Genomic DNA, 9,788 nt, shown 5'->3' with positions numbered 1-9,788 from the left:
ATGGATCATTGAGCTACTACAAGCAAATACCATCATACGGGCCAATTCAAATGAAATTCCAAATGTGTTTATCCTAAATATGATGAAAAAAGCAAAAATGTGTATGTGTCTGAATAAAGTGGATGATTATAAAGTTTGAACATGCCCGTATGTGTATATCTCTAGGTTTGATATATGAATTTGAAATCACGAAATCCCGGCTAAAAAATGTACCTCCGTTTAAATGAATTACAAAAGCTAATGATGGAGTCGAATTCCAAAATTCCAATCTTAGGTTTGTAATTCTGGTACATCAAGGTATATCACGCATGTTCAAAAGTATCGTTATCTCATAGTACAAACTGTGAAACAAATTGATCAACCATGAGTGCACAATATCTCAATTACGCTAAAGTCCCTCAAATATAGACACCTCACTCTTTATCTGAAGTCAACCCCCCCCCCCACCACACACACATAGAGAAGTCGTTCTCTCCCCCAAACACCAACACACGAGCACATTAACACCCCTCTCTCTTGTAAAGTCCGGACCCCAACATAGGTCTCTATCACTTTGTCTCTCGGGCATGCACACATCTCTTCCCTCACTCTCTAGGTCTCCCGCTATCTCTCTTACCCAAGAACACGCACTATGTAGAATGTAGATTTCCCATACACACAAAACGTCGCCCCCAAACGTCTATCTCCCTAGTTATGTGGTTCTCGCGCACTCACCTCACACACCACCCCCACTGCAAACAAGAACACTTTGTCTCCTTGTGCACCACTCTCCTCTTTCTATCTCTCCCACATGCGGACCCGCCCCAGCTCCTTCCCTGTATACATATATGTCGTGACTCTTTGCATAGCTCCCTAATGTATAATCGTTCTCGATTTCGCACATTGTTCTCTACACCATCTATTCTAGATCTCTCATGAAGTCCCTATCACACACACGATGACTCGCTTCCCTTGCGTCTCCGTTCATAGGCCAATTTCGGACAACATCAACATTGTCTCCCTATCTATACGCCATTTATGGACACAAATGACCCCTCTCGCCCTCTCTCTCTCTCTCTCTCTGTCACTAGCTCTCTCTTTCTCTCGCTCTCACACCCCTCTCCCACACACACACACTCGATGTCTCTTCCAAATAGTCTGCTCCCCCCGCCCGCACCCGTGCTATCTTGCTACTACACATGTCACACCATTCCCCCTTCCCTTATACTAGGTTTACATCATCAGTGGTCTCTCTACTCCACATACACTCTCTCCCTCTCACACACAAATGCGTGCACAAACACACACAGACACGCACAAACACCCATTTATCTGGATCCTCATCTCTCCTCATGTCCACATGTGTATCTCACACACTCACTCTCTAATATGTATATGTGTCTCCACGTTACACAACACAAAGCCCCATGTACATGTCTCTCTCTATCCTCCACACACATAGACACAAAGAATCTGTTATCATTGCCTCAGTCTCTAACATATCACACACGCACACTCTCTCTCTCTCTCGCAAACACGCTCAACAAGGGTTTCCCCGTGAATAACTTACCGTCTATTCATCAACAGTCGTGGCAGTACGGCGAACACGAGATGTGAAAAAGAATAAATCTACACGTGCTCAGACCACCTAGTATGACTACTAGGACTAGAGCAAGCCAAAAAGCGCGCCGCCGTCACCCCCTCCTTGTCGGCGACGGGAAAATCTTTGTTTTACACAGTCGAGAAGTCATTGTGCTAAGGCCCCACATGCCGAGGCGTTGAATAGAATGTAGATGCTAGTTTACGGAAGCAAGTATCAATAATACGTTTGTATCTCCATACTTATATTCCTTCTCTTATAAAAAACTGAGTTGTTGATGATGGTACGTGTGCCATCTTGCAATATAGACCGTCCGATCTATATCTGACGGATGGAAATTAAACTAAAAGATACCCGCACCCCTCTCCACATTTGCAGACAAGGCCTTCCCTCGTTCACCCTTATCTCCAACAAACCTCATTGTTGAGCAATTAAGAAAGGAAGACTCTGGAACAAACTGGCCTGGTGGCCGCTGCCGGCGTCGTCAATCCCCATGCCCCCGCTCAGTCCGACCACCAACCACCACCACACCCCACTCCTCTTCACCTTATCTCATATTTCTCGAGATATCATTAGTTTTTACACATGGGATTACTCCCGCAAGGGTCAATCACAACAAGTGTTTTATAAAAAAACGCATCTTGATGTTCCGTGCAATGCACGGATCTTGCTAGTACTCCTACACAAGACTAAGTTGGTGATGCTGGTGTGTCTGCCATCCGTCGTTTCTGACCATTAGATCTACATCTAACGATTGTGAGGTAAGTTGTTGCCTTTTCTCACCAACATCCCACTTGTCTACCAATTTGCAAAAAAACCCATAATTAGTATCTTAAAACCAACCACATCCCTCCCTGACCTCACCAAAACAGCCCAAGGAATATATTCTAATTGAAACATAATATATCTCTAGTGACATATGTATATCAAAATTAGAGTGTTTTGTACCAAGTTGTGAATAAGTATTATTCTAATTATGATTCGTTGCAACGGACATGAACATTGCTAGTATTTCCAACCATGCATTTTTTCCTAGTATTCCATACTTTCGAGTTTTCCATCAAGATATTAGTCACTCATGGTTGATATTTACTTTCAATCATGTACACATATGCACTATGTAACTAGCCTTGCTTATTGGCTTCCGAAGCTTAACTTTCACTCCTACTTACAATATGTAGAGTATTTAACAAAAAATACCACTTTCAACCAGCCCTAGGAAGAATCTATTGTACAAAAAATAGCAAAAACATACCCAAAATTTCTTAATCCACGCCAAAAACTACCTAGTACTCCTACCGATTAGGTTCGTTTAAACCCATTTATGACAGGGTTGGCCCACACGTCCGTGCTGACGAGGCAGCTTAAACCAACACATTTTGTTTGACCGTTGACACGAGGGGCCCACATCTGACCTTCTATCCTGTTATTCCCCCTCAAATCATTATTTTTCCTGAACATTACTTCAAACAGTACTGATGCGTATTCGTCGGTGGCGCCGGTGATGAGCGAGTTGGCCGCCGCTCCACCGGACAGGCCGGACGCCGCGCTGGCCTCCACACGGGTTGGCAGGCTGGCCCGAGCGTGACTCACGAGCGAGCAAGCCGCCGCGCTGGCCTTAGTGCAGCACGCGCGAGCAAGCCGCCGCGCTGCCGTGCCAATCTAGCTAGCAAACCTTGCAGACAAGCAGCTGGACGGAGCTATCTTGGCTAGCTAGTGGCCGCGAGCGCCGGACGAAGCTGGCATCCGGGCTGCCACAACATGGGCTCCGCACCGCCGGTGGTTTTGACCTCGGCTTCTGCCGGCGGTAGTAGCTACATCCCATGGCCGAGGATGACTAGGTGGACGGGCCGGAGGTAGGAGGTCACTCGAGGATTTTTGTTGGTAAGAGCATGTACAATGGTTGATAAGGTAGTCTTATCTTAAGTCTGCCACGTATGCAAGTGGTAGTAGTTTCTTGGCATTTTAGTGGTTTCTTGCATTATTAGAGCAAGTACAATAGAGCTGAGTCAGCGGGCTATAAGAAATAAACTAGTATATTTCTGCTTAGTTGGAGGAAAGAGAAGAGGAGAGAGAAGGTAAGCGGGCTCTTCGTGAAGAGCCAGCTCTAGCACGTGCTCCTAGGCACTTTGTAAGAATGAGAAGTGGGCCACATAATAAAAAAGTAGTACACTCTTTTGATCTATTATTGTACATGTTGGCTATAAGATGGGCTGTAGATGACATGGCACTGGCTTATAGCCAGCAACAGATGATAGGGGTTTCTTGTAAGGAACAATGTACGTACTACTAGCGACAAAAGGCGATTCTAGGTTGCGTTGTACTCCAACGAGTACTACTAGTGGTCGCGGGAGTGTATACCTTGTTTTGTGGGTTCGATCCCGGCCGAACGCACGACGACCTTTTTTTTTAAAATAGTACTACTACACTTCGTTGCGAGCCAATATTTTACACGGGTAGTTTGAGTTTTGAAGTCAAACGAACGTGCGGCCCCACAATCTGGGTGCACTGGACAGCCTAGCCACGTGAACGGGTTTTCCTTCCCAGCATGCCGTGGCTCGCGTGCTCGCCCTAGCCGCACCTTGCTTGCAGCTTCCTCATCAGCTAGTAGCATATTTAAACTAGCGCCTCCCAATTAATCCCGAGGAGCCGGAAAAGCCTGGCGGGGCATTGGGAACTGTGCGATATGGCTTTGTACGTAAAGTGCTCTACTCCCTCCGTCTAGGTGTGTAAGTCACCTTACGAAAACCAAATAATCCCAAAACACTTAGGCAACGTACATTAACACCCTTCTCGTTTTTTGTTTTGTGGCATATCAACCAATAAGATATGTGGGCTGTGCATGCTTTGGTTCATTGCATGCATATTAACTCCCTTTAGTTCATTGCATGCAACGCTATTAATTAGCAAAAAGACATTAAGTTTTCTCGTTTTCCTCTCCACCTTGGTCGCGATGCACATCGTAAGATGACTTACACACCTAGACGGAGGAAGTACTACTACTCTGTAGCTTGTGGCGTTGCACGCATGGACTTCACTCCATTATCGGCTCTACTATAAAAGAAATTCCTCTTGACATGTTTTTTTTGAAACGAAGGCAAAAGCTTTGCTTCATCTCATTCATAAAGAAGGAACTACTAACAAAGTTCGACGAGATCCATTACACCTCCAAAAATGGAAGCGAAAAGCCTAGTCTCGCTGTATCAAATAACTCAAATGTTCTGCCCTCGCAGTAACCATCGCTGATAAACAGGCTGCTAGTGTGTGCGTGAGAGGAGCGGCTGAGTAGGCCAGCTACGTGAGAGGAGCGGCTGAATAGAGCACCGAGAGTACCGACTAGGCCACTACACAGGTGTACTTCCCCTGCATTGATAGTACAGCGATGGTTCTAGAGAACATTAGTACCCTCCACTTCCAACTGTAGCTCCTTGGCCCTGAGATTCAAGAGTTCAAAACTGGTGCACTATACTAGACTAGACTAGAAGTACAGTACATCGCACTACTAGTTGAGAAAAGTAGTACTAGTACTGCTACAGTACGAGTACGTACTCCTCCATCACATAATGTAAGACATTTTTGACACTAGTTGGCGTGTACAAAAATGGCAAAAACATACCCAAAATTTCTTAATCCACGCCAAAAACTACTACCTAGTGCCAAAAATTTCTTACTAGTGCTATTATTTACAGTATAATGCAATCCCATAACATTCCATAATCCCTTTCTTTCAAAAAAATCTCTTCTGGAGAGAAGATTGCTATCTCCACGCGAGCTTCTCATAGGCCAGCGCCACCGCATGCAGTCATGTGAGAGAGGGAGACATCCATGCAGCACGAGAGAGGAGAACGCGGGCGGAGAGCCAATGGGCCGCATGGGGCATTTATAGCTGCTAGCTCCTCCCATCCATGCGCCAGGGGTATTTTCGTTCCGAAAGCATGTAGCGAGCCCCTGCCTTGGTATCCGGGTCTGCTCTTATGCGCAGAGTAAAAAGAATCGGAGGGAGTACTAGTAGTAAATAATAGCCTCACCCCTTCGCTGAGGAATGATCTACAGTTGGAAGGGACGAGGCCCTGTGGTTACTACGCTCTTATCTCCTCCTCGCCAGTTCCCCTCCCCCGAAGAGAAGGCAGTTCGTCGCTACTCCCATGGATTCGCCAGGCGGTTCTCCTCCTCGTCGGGGCTGGGAGACCTTGGATGATGATCTTGTGGGAGAAATTGGAGGAAATATGCCCTAGAGGCAATAATAATGTTATTATTTTTTTTCCTTATATCATGATAAATGTTTATTATTCATGCTAGAATTGTATTATCCGGAAACATGATACTTGTGTGAATACATAGACAAACCAAACGTCACTAGTATGCCTCTACTTGACTAGCTCGTTAATCGAAGATGGTTATGTTTCCTAACCATAGACATGTGTTGTCATTTGATTAATGGGATCACATCATTAGGAGAATGATATGATTGACATGACCCATTCCATTAGCTTAGCACCCGAACGTTTAGTATGTTGCTATTGCTTTATTCATGACTTATACATGTTCCTATGACTATGAGATTATGCAACTCCCGTTTGCCGGAGGAACACTTTGTGTGCTACCAAACGTCACAACATAACTGGGTGATTATAAAGGAGCTCTACAGGTGTCTCCAAAGGTACATGTTGGGTTGGCGTATTTCGAGATTAGGATTTGTCACTCCGATTGTCGGAGAGGTATCTCTGGGCCCTCTCGGTAATGCACATCACATAAGCCTTGCAAGCATTACTACTAATGAGTTAGTTGCAAGATGATGTATTACGAAACGAGTAAAGAGACTTGCCGGTAATGAGATTGAACTAGGTATTGAGATACCGACGATCGAATCTCGGGCAAGTAACATACCAATGACAAAGAGAACAACGTATGTTGTTATGCCGTCTGACCGATAAAGATCTTCATAGAATATGTGGGAGCCAATATGAGCATCCAGGTTCCGCTATTGGTTATTGATCGGAGACGTGTCTCGGTCATGTCTACATTGTTCCCGAACCCGTAGGGTCCGCACGCTTAAGGTTTTGATGACAGTTATATTATGAGTTTATGCATTTTGATGTACCGAAGTTTGTTCGGGGTCCCGGATGTGATCACGGACATGACGAGGAGTCTCAAAATGGTCGAGACATAAAGATTGATATATTGGAAGCCTATATTTGGATATCGGAAGTGTTCCGAGTGAAATCGGGATTTTACCGAAGTACCGGGAGGTTACCGGAACCCCCCGGGAGGTATATGGGCCTTAGTGGGCTTTAGTGGAAGAGAGGAGAGGTGGCCAGGGCTGGGCCGCGTGCCCCTCCCCCCTAGTATGAATAGGACAAGGAGAGGGGGGCGGCGCCCCCCCCTCCTTTTCTCTCTCCTCTTTCCCCCTCCCGAATCCTATTCCAACTAGGAAAAGGGGGGAATCCTACTCCCGGTGGGAGTAGGACTCCTCCTGGCGCGCCCTCCTCCTGGCCGGCCGCACCTCCCCCTGCTCCTTTATATACGGGGGCAGGGGGCACCCCTAGACACACAAGTTGATCCACGTGATCATATTCTTAGCCGTGTGCGGTGCCCCCTTCCACCATAATCCTCGATAATATTGTAGCGGTGCTTAGGCGAAGCCCTGCGACGGTAGTACATCAAGATCGTCACCACGCCGTCATGCTGACGGAACTCTTCCCCGACACTTTGCTGGATCGGAGTCCGGGGATCGTCATCGAGCTGAACGTGTGCTAGAACTCGGAGGTGTCGTAGTTTCGGTGCTTGATCGGTCGGGCCGTGAAGACGTACGACTACATCAACCGCGTTGTGCTAACGCTTCCGCTGTCGATCTACAAGGGTACGTAGATCACACTCTCCCTTCTCGTTGCTATGCATCACCATGATCTTACGTGTGCGTAGGAATTTTTTTGAAATTACTACGTTCCCCAACAGTGGTATCAGAGCCTAGGTTTTATGTGTTGATGTTATATGCACAAGTAGAACACAAGTGAGTTGTGGGCGATATAAGTCATACTGCTTACCAGCATGTCATACTTTGGTTCGGCGGTATTGTTGGACGAAGCGGCCCGGACCGACATTACGCGTACGCCTACGCGAGACCGGTTCTCCCGACGTGCTTTGCACAAAGGTGGCTAGCGGGTGACAGTTTCTCCAACTTTAGTTGAACCGAGTGTGGCTACGCCCGGTCCTTGCGAAGGTTAAAACAGCACCAACTTGACAAACTATCGTTGTGGTTTTGATGCGTAAGTTAGATTGGTTCTTGCTTAAGCCCGTACCAGCCACGTAAAACTTGCAACAACAAAGTAGAGGACGTCTAACTTGTTTTTGCAGGGCATGTTGTGATGTGATATGGTCAAGACATGATGCTAAATTTTATTGTATGAGATGATCATGTTTTGTAACCGAGTTATCGGCAACTGGCAGGAGCCATATGGTTGTCGCTTTATTGTATGCAATGCAATCACGCTGTAATGCTTTACTTTATCACTAAGCGGTAGCGATAGTCGTGGAAGCATAAAATTGGCGAGACAACAACGATGCTACGATGGAGATCAAGGTGTCGCACCGGTGACGATGGTGATCATGACGGTGCTTCGAAGATGGAGATCACAAGCACAAGATGATGGTGGCCATATCATATCACTTATATTTATTGCATGTGATGTTTATCTTTTATGCATCTTATCTTGCTTTGATTGACGGTAGCATTATAAGATGATCTCTCACTAATTATCAAGAAGTGTTCTCCCTGAGTATGCACTGTTGCGAAAGTTCTTCGTGCTGAGACACCACGTGATGATCGGGTGTGATAGGCCCTACGTTCAAATACAACGGGTGCAAAACAGTTGCACATGCGGAATACTCAGGTTATACTTGACGAGCCAAGCATATACAGATATGGCCTCGGAACACGAAGACCGAAAGGTCGAGCGTGAATCATATAGTAGATATGATCAACATAGTGATGTTCACCAATGAAACTACTCCATCTCACGTGATGATCGGACATGGTTTAGTTGATTTGGATCACTTAATCACTTAGAGGATTAGAGGGATGTCTATCTAAGTGGGAGTTCTTTAAGTAATATGATTAATTGAACCTAAATTTATCATGAAACTTAGTACCTGATAGTATCTTGCTTGTATATGTTTGATTGTAGATAGATGGCCCGTGCTGTTGTTCCGTTGAATTTTAATGCGTTCCTTGAGAAAGCAAAGTTGAAAGATGATGGTAGCAATTACACGGACTGGGTCCGTAACTTGAGGATTATCCTCATTGCTGCACAGAAGAATTACGTCCTGGAAGCACCGCTAGGTGCCAGGCCTGCTGCTGGAGCAACACTAGATGTTATGAACGTCTGGCAGAGCAAAGCTGATGACTACTTGATAGTTCGGCGTGCCATGCTTTACAGCTTAGAATAGGGACTTCAACGACATTTTGAACATCATGGAGCATATGAGATGTTCCAGGAGTTGAAGTTGATATTTCAAGCAAATGCCCGGATTGAGAGATATGAAGTCTCCAATAAGTTCTATAGCTGCAAGATGGAGGAGAACAGTTCTGTCAGTGAGCATATACTCAAAATATCTGGGTATAATAATCACTTGATTCAATTGGGAGTTAATCTTCCAGATGATTGCATCATTGACAGAATTCTCCAATTACTGCCACGAAGCTACAAAAGCTTCGTGATGAACTATAATATGCAAGGGATGAATAAGACTATTCCCGAGCTCTTCGCAATGCTGAAAGCTGCGGAGGTAGAAATCAAGAAGGAGCATCAAGTGTTGATGGTCAACAAGACCACTAATTTCAAGAAAAAGGGCAAAGGGAAGAAGAAGGGGAACTTCAAAAAGAACAGCAAGCAAGTTGCTACTCAAGAGAAGAAACCCAAACCTGGACCTAAGCCTGAAACTGAGTGCTTCTACTGCAAGCAGACTGGTCACTGGAAGCGGAACTGCCCCAAGTATTTGGCGGATAAGAAGGATGGCAAAGTGAACAAAGGTATATGTGATATACATGTTATTGATGTGTACCTTACTAATGCTCGCAGTAGCACCTGGGTATTTGATACTGGTTCTGTTGCTAATATTTGCAACTCGAAACAGGGACTACGGATTAAGCAAGGATTGGCTAAGGACGAGGTGACGATGCGCGTGGGAAATGGTTCCAAAGTCGATGTGA

Source organism: Triticum urartu, chromosome 5A, assembly GCF_056163025.1.
Source record: "Triticum urartu cultivar PI428250 chromosome 5A, HENAU_Tu73, whole genome shotgun sequence".
NCBI lineage: Eukaryota > Viridiplantae > Streptophyta > Magnoliopsida > Poales > Poaceae > Triticum > Triticum urartu.
Note: the sequence above shows the minus strand (reverse complement) of the source record.